Source organism: Euprymna scolopes, chromosome 4, assembly GCF_053919585.1.
Source record: "Euprymna scolopes isolate OS-2025 chromosome 4, ASM5391958v1, whole genome shotgun sequence".
Classification (NCBI taxonomy): Eukaryota; Metazoa; Mollusca; class Cephalopoda; order Sepiida; family Sepiolidae; genus Euprymna; species Euprymna scolopes.
This window is the reverse complement of record NC_136485.1, coordinates 30,054,084-30,060,496: the sequence shown is the minus strand read 5'-3', so window position 1 is coordinate 30,060,496 and position 6,413 is coordinate 30,054,084.

Genomic DNA, 6,413 nt, shown 5'->3' with positions numbered 1-6,413 from the left:
TGTAAGTTGTTTCCATTTGATGAGAAGAGCTTACTTTTGAAACTTCATATGAAAAACCTTTATTTATATTCTTTCTTTAAACATTTGATCAACTAATAAATATTGTAGATTCTATTGTTCATCATTACACTTCGTTTTATGTATAACTTTATAAAACATCTCAATAATACACAATGCAATCATATATATATATATATATATATATATATATATTATAAGGTGTTTCGTAATAGAGCTATTGTCAAAATACATATATAATGCTCGTATATACGTGATCACCTTATACATTAGGTTTTTTTGTTGTTGCTTTTTTTTGTTTTTGTTTTTTGTTTTTTTTTTGTTTTGTTTTGTTTGTTTTTTTTAGATAGGATCATCTATTCACCGTAGAATAAAATTATGATCGAGTCACGTCTTCTTGCGTTTTGTACAGCCTACGATGTTCCCTGAAGTCTGAATGACAACAAGTTTCCTCAGATTTGGGTTTTTTCTTTAGTTTTAACTAACATTACTATAGTTGAAAAAAAGAAATCACAAATAATGAAAATAAAGAAAAACTTGAAATCTGTTTTCTTTATTTTTTATATTTAGTCCAATTTGATATTTTAAAACATTTTTTAAAAAGGGTTAAACGAGGGAAGCAGAGAAATAAAAGAAGGTCTATGTAGACGTTTTTCGACCGACACTTCGTCGGCAACAAGAGACACAACTGATTAAAAATGTGGTCAAAGACCAAAAATGCCTATCGTGATCAATATAAATTTGCTTTCACAGAGACGCTTGACACAAATTAAAAGCAATTTTTAAATGTGTTTTGGAGCGATCTGCAAAAAAAGTAAAACTTCGCTTGTGTACCCCTCGATGCAAACTTGGCACTGCAATAGAAGCTCACCGATGGCCGACTTATTAGCTTGTAAACGCCTATCCAATATGACTTGTAGATCGAGGACAATAAGCTGTTTAGCAATAGTGCTGTTGTCAAAATACATATATACTGCTCGTATATATGTGATCACCTTATACATTTGTTTTTCTGTTGTTGTTGTTGTTGTTGTTGTTTTTAGATATGCAATGCAAAATAGATTATGATCGAGTAACGTCTCCTTGCGGTGTGTACAGCCTACGGTATTCCCTGGAGTCTGAATACAGCAAATGTATTTGTAATTTGATTAGTCCCACGCTTTCTTCTTCACTTCAATCTCTTTCTAACAGAAGTCGTGTTGCTACTCTTAGTTTTTTTTTTCTACAAATACTAGAATGGCCTGTCTTCCTCGGAATTGCCTGGTCTATTTCTGCTATTCACTGTTCCAGCTAGTTTGACTCGTTGATCTAGAGGTTTTCACCAATCCATTGTTTTAATATCTCGTTGTAATACAGCATCCAATTCCAATGGCTTCTTTCCAAGGACTACAATGTTATTGAAATCTCTTCCTGTTCAGTTTTCCTTCTACCAGCAGCCTTGATCTTTTCAAAACTTAGGTCAATAGGTATCTCCTGTCTTTGCAATAATCCGTTTTCGTTCTTATTAACTCCTTACATCAATTGGCTTCATGTCTTGTTTCGAGCGATTGCCATAAAAATATAACCTTCTTTTACGTTTCTAAAATTTTGAGATGATGGTTGATTCTTTGTATTATTTGGGATATGGCTCTCTTCTTGAGGATTCTCTACACAATGTTTCCGGCGATGTAACCTCCGACCTCCTTCAGGTGTATCTTGTCGAACTCGAGAATCTTTTTTGTCGGACTTGAGAATCTGGATTGAATTTCGAATGGAACCCTTTATTTAATCCACTGGGGTAGAATGGTCTAGTTTCATCAGCAATGACTGGGTAGAAGTCAGCAAGCCATATTGGATTAATTACTTAATTACATGGTACAATTTAGTTGTAAAATTACACTCACTTGAAGGTTAAAGGTTCAATCATTAGTGTGAATGATACGCAAAATAATATTTAAAATTAATAAGGGTCTTTATTCGTATATAGATGTCAGAACAAGATTAAATAAAGGGTGCTGTTTGAAATTCTGTGCAATTTCCCTAATTCGACAGAAAAGTCCCTAAATTCGACGATACACCTGAAGAAGAGGGGGGGGGATATCGACAGAAATTAACGGATACTCTAATTTAACAGCTAAATCTGACACCCAAGATCGCCATGGGCATGGAATATGTGCCTACATTAAGGATGGCTTCCTGTGTGGCAGGGATATCTCTAGAGAAGATCCTAATTTACCCTATATGTGCTTCAGGGTTGCACTTGCTAACACCACTGCATTTATATTTGCCCTCTATAGGCCCCACAACAGCGAAGTTACTATCTTTAAGAGCATATCTGAGAAAATAGACCACATACTCTCTTCAAATCCCTCGGCTAACATCCACATAACCCTAACCCTAGACCTTTTTCTCTCAACTTCCCCTGAGCTATGTTCATGTTCCGTTAATTCTCCTCTAAGATCCTCCGACCACTCCGTCGTATCAGTTAAGATAAAAACGAAATGTAAGAAGCCCCCAGACGTACCCCTCTACCGTACTGTATACCGATACTCTATGGCTGACTGGGATATCTTCCGTACATTCATATCTGATCTACCTCTGCACTCCATGTTTAAAAAGGAAGTGTCCTCTATAGTATCATATCTGACCGAATGGTTAATTGTAGGCATAGACCAATTCATACCATCTAAAAAATTCCAACAAAAACCTAAGAGCCAGCCATGGTTCTCCCCAGAATGTGCTGCTGCTATCGCGCACAGAAATCACTTTTACCATAGCTACCAACGTAATAGATGCACTGAGACTAAAGCTGCTTTCAGGACTACCAGCAACCACTGTAAAGAGTAATAAAAAATGCAAGAGAGCTATATGCTCAGTCTGTTAAATCCAAGGTAGCTGATCAGCGACTTCGTTCCCACCAGTTTTGGCAAATAACAAATAGGACCCTGAACAGAAGTGTGCGTTCTATCCCAACCATTATCGATGGACCAGAGGTAATCTCGTCAGCGTCAGACAAGGCCAAACTATTTGCAAGAACTTTACAGCTAATTCTACCCTATGCGACGAAGGCCATCAACTCCCCATATTTCCTCCTATAACACAGAACAAGCTAGGTAACATACAAATATCCGTGCATGAGGTCGCCAAGCTTATCAAGAACCTTCATTCCAGTAAAGCAACTGGCCCTGATGGCATCCCGATTATAGTGTTAAAAAAGTTTCAACCAGAACTTGCTCCCATACTTACGAAACTGTTTAAGCGCTGCCTTAAGGAGAAGTGCTTTCCGACTCCCTGGAAGACCTCATCAGTTTGCCCTGTATTTAAGAATTCAGGTGATAAGTCATCTCCCTCTCAGTACAGACCAATAAGTCTCCTGTGTGTTATGAGTAAGTTGCTGGCATCCATATTAAATAGAGAAATAGTCAACTACCTCAGCAGAAATAACCTTCTTAGTGACACACAATATGGTTTCCGCTCTACAAGATCTACCGCAGATGTGCTGACGGTTATATCCCACAGGATTAGTGAATCTCTTGACAAAGGCTTCCTTTCTAGGGCAATTGCTCTTGACATATCAAAGGCCTTCAACAAGGTATGGCATAAGGGTCTACTTCACAAGGTTTCCAGCTACGGTATAACTGGAAATGTTTTCTCAATCATTAAATAATTTCTCCCCGATAGGCTCATAAGAGTAGTGGTAGATGGACAAAAATCAGAGGCCTGCAATATAAATGCTGGAGTCTCTCAGGGGTCAATCCTAGGCCCAACTCTCTTCCTGATCTACATCAATGACCTCCCTTAACACATACTTAAATAATTCGTTGACATCTATGCTGATGACACGGCCATCTACGGCAACACATCAAAGGCTGTAAATGACAAAGTTCTCTCTGATTCTCTCTCCTCTGATCTCGAGCGCGTGGTTCAGTGGGGGAAGATGTGGCTGGTTACCTTTAATGCATCCAAAACCAAACTCCTATCCTTACATCATCAACGCTCTGATCCCCATCTGGCATCAATTGTGATGGATGGCTCTCGTCTGGGAGATGCCCCGTGTTTTGACAAGCTTCTGGGTTTGACCTTTACTCCTGATCTGAAATGGAACACGTTCATCAAGTATGTTGCCAAGGTCGCCGGAAAGATGGTGGGATCCTTCTACCGCTCCAGAAGATATCTCACTACTGATGCAATTCTCTATCTATATAAAAGCCAAGTACGTCCAAGGATGGAGTACTGTTGCCATATCTGGGCAGGAGCTGCAAAAAAACAGCCTATCTTGCCTTGACAGAGTACAAAATAGACTTCGTGGCTTAGTGGGGGATGCCCTTTTCTCTATCCTGCAACCTCTCTCCTACAGGAGAGACGTTGCGAGCCTGTCCTTGTTTTATCGTTATTTCCATGGCAGGTGCTCGTCTGAACTCCAATCTCTCGTCCCCCCCTAGCCAATCTTTCACGAAAAACACCCGTCTAGCCGAATCCACTGTGAAAAATTTCCCCCACTGTTTATCCGTGCCTAAATCAAAACGTGGATTCCATGAACAAAGCTTCTTTCTTTGAACTGCATGCCTGTGGAACTCTGTTCCGTCTGCCTGCTTTCCACCGGACTACAACTTGGATGTCTTCAAGTCCAATGTAAACAAATTCTTAATGAACCGCCCTCTTTAGCAAACACTTCATCGAATCTCCACACTAACGTAATTTACTTGCAATAACACTTATCCCTGAGTGGCTTCCGGGCCTTGATAAGTGGTGATCACTGTGTAAAAAAAAAAGAAAAAAACATTGTAAAAATAATACTAAAATTAAGAACAGTATTCCGAATAATCGAATAATTCCGAACAATCCGAATAATACGGATAACGTTTTATGTTCTGACTAACCCAACTGTAGTTGATGACGAGTAAAACAAAACCAAATCAATATTTTCTCATACAATATCGCTGATTACTGGCTGCAGTCAGATTTTATGGCTTGATCAAATGTTGATACGAATTTCGATTTAATGTTTCCAATCTGTACAGATAATTGTTGTGAATTAAGTGTGTGCTTCTTCTATCACAGTTTCTAATTACTTGTGGAAGGTTTTAAACCGTCGACATGATTTGATCGTTTCGTTTTTTATTTGAATTACCTCTGGATTCCTATTCATTTAATCATTTGACTCCTACGTTTTCAATCTTGCAATGTTTGTGTGTACAAACGGTTTTATTTTATAGATTAGGAGTTAAGTCACAATATATTATACACGTTTCTGGCGCTTCTATACACCAAGCTGTGAACGATGTTTCTTAATGAACCATTATATTGTCTTTCTATTTTAGCAAATGTTTGGAAGCCATTAAAAGAAAAACGCTAATTTCTGAAAAAAAAAGATAAAAAATAAAGTCATTGAACAAATACATTTTATTATGTAACATGTTTTTTGCCATCACCTGTAATCTGTAATAAATGGTACTACTCCAGATAGCGGCAGTGCATTTGTTTCGCCTGTTAGGTGACAGAATCATGAAAGGAAAAGAAGAAGAACTTAGGTTTATAGATGGATTCTTTATATATATATATTTGATATTAAATTGATGGGATGTGGAATAGAGACTATACGAACATTACTTTTGGATGACGAGGAGTCGAGATTTTGAGAGCCAAGAGATATCATAGACGTTAAAAATTGTTGTAGTGGATTACGGTTTAAGTTATGAGAAGTTACTTAGAATTGTGGCGTTCATGAGTTCTGTCAATTTTCGTTTTGAGATTACGTAAATGTGTCTTGCTATATATGCATGTGAAAACTCTGTTTATCTAATTAAACACCATTTTAAAACTATCGCATTTATTCACGTAATTTTGTATATAAATACCTTTCATATATATATATATATATATATATATATATATATATATATATATACATATATTGAAGTGATAAACAAATTTCCATTAGCGTATTAACCGATGTCAAAAATCGTTAATTCCCTACCTGCACAGAAGCAGCCGTATAGCGTAATGGTGAGAAGCTTTGACTGTCCTTTGGGCGGTCGGGTTTCGACCCTAGCTTGAGATAGTTGCCTGTCTAGCCGCACTGATTAACTGTGACACAGTGAAACATTACTGTATGTGGATGACTATATATATATATATATATATATATATATATATATATATATATATATATTACACTTGCTGTACACGGCCACGTGTTGCTGTGGCTCAGTTCGTTTAAATAGAACACAAAAACAAAAAAGTCAAAATGTATGTTTCTTATGTTTATGTTCTCAATATTAATGGATACACAATATTTTGAGTTGTTCCTTTTTCTGTGCAGATGTAGAGACTGTCTAATTTTCCGACTATAGCACGCGCAACATACACTTACCCCAGTCCGAAGCAATCAGGGTGTTGATGTAAGTCACAGAAAT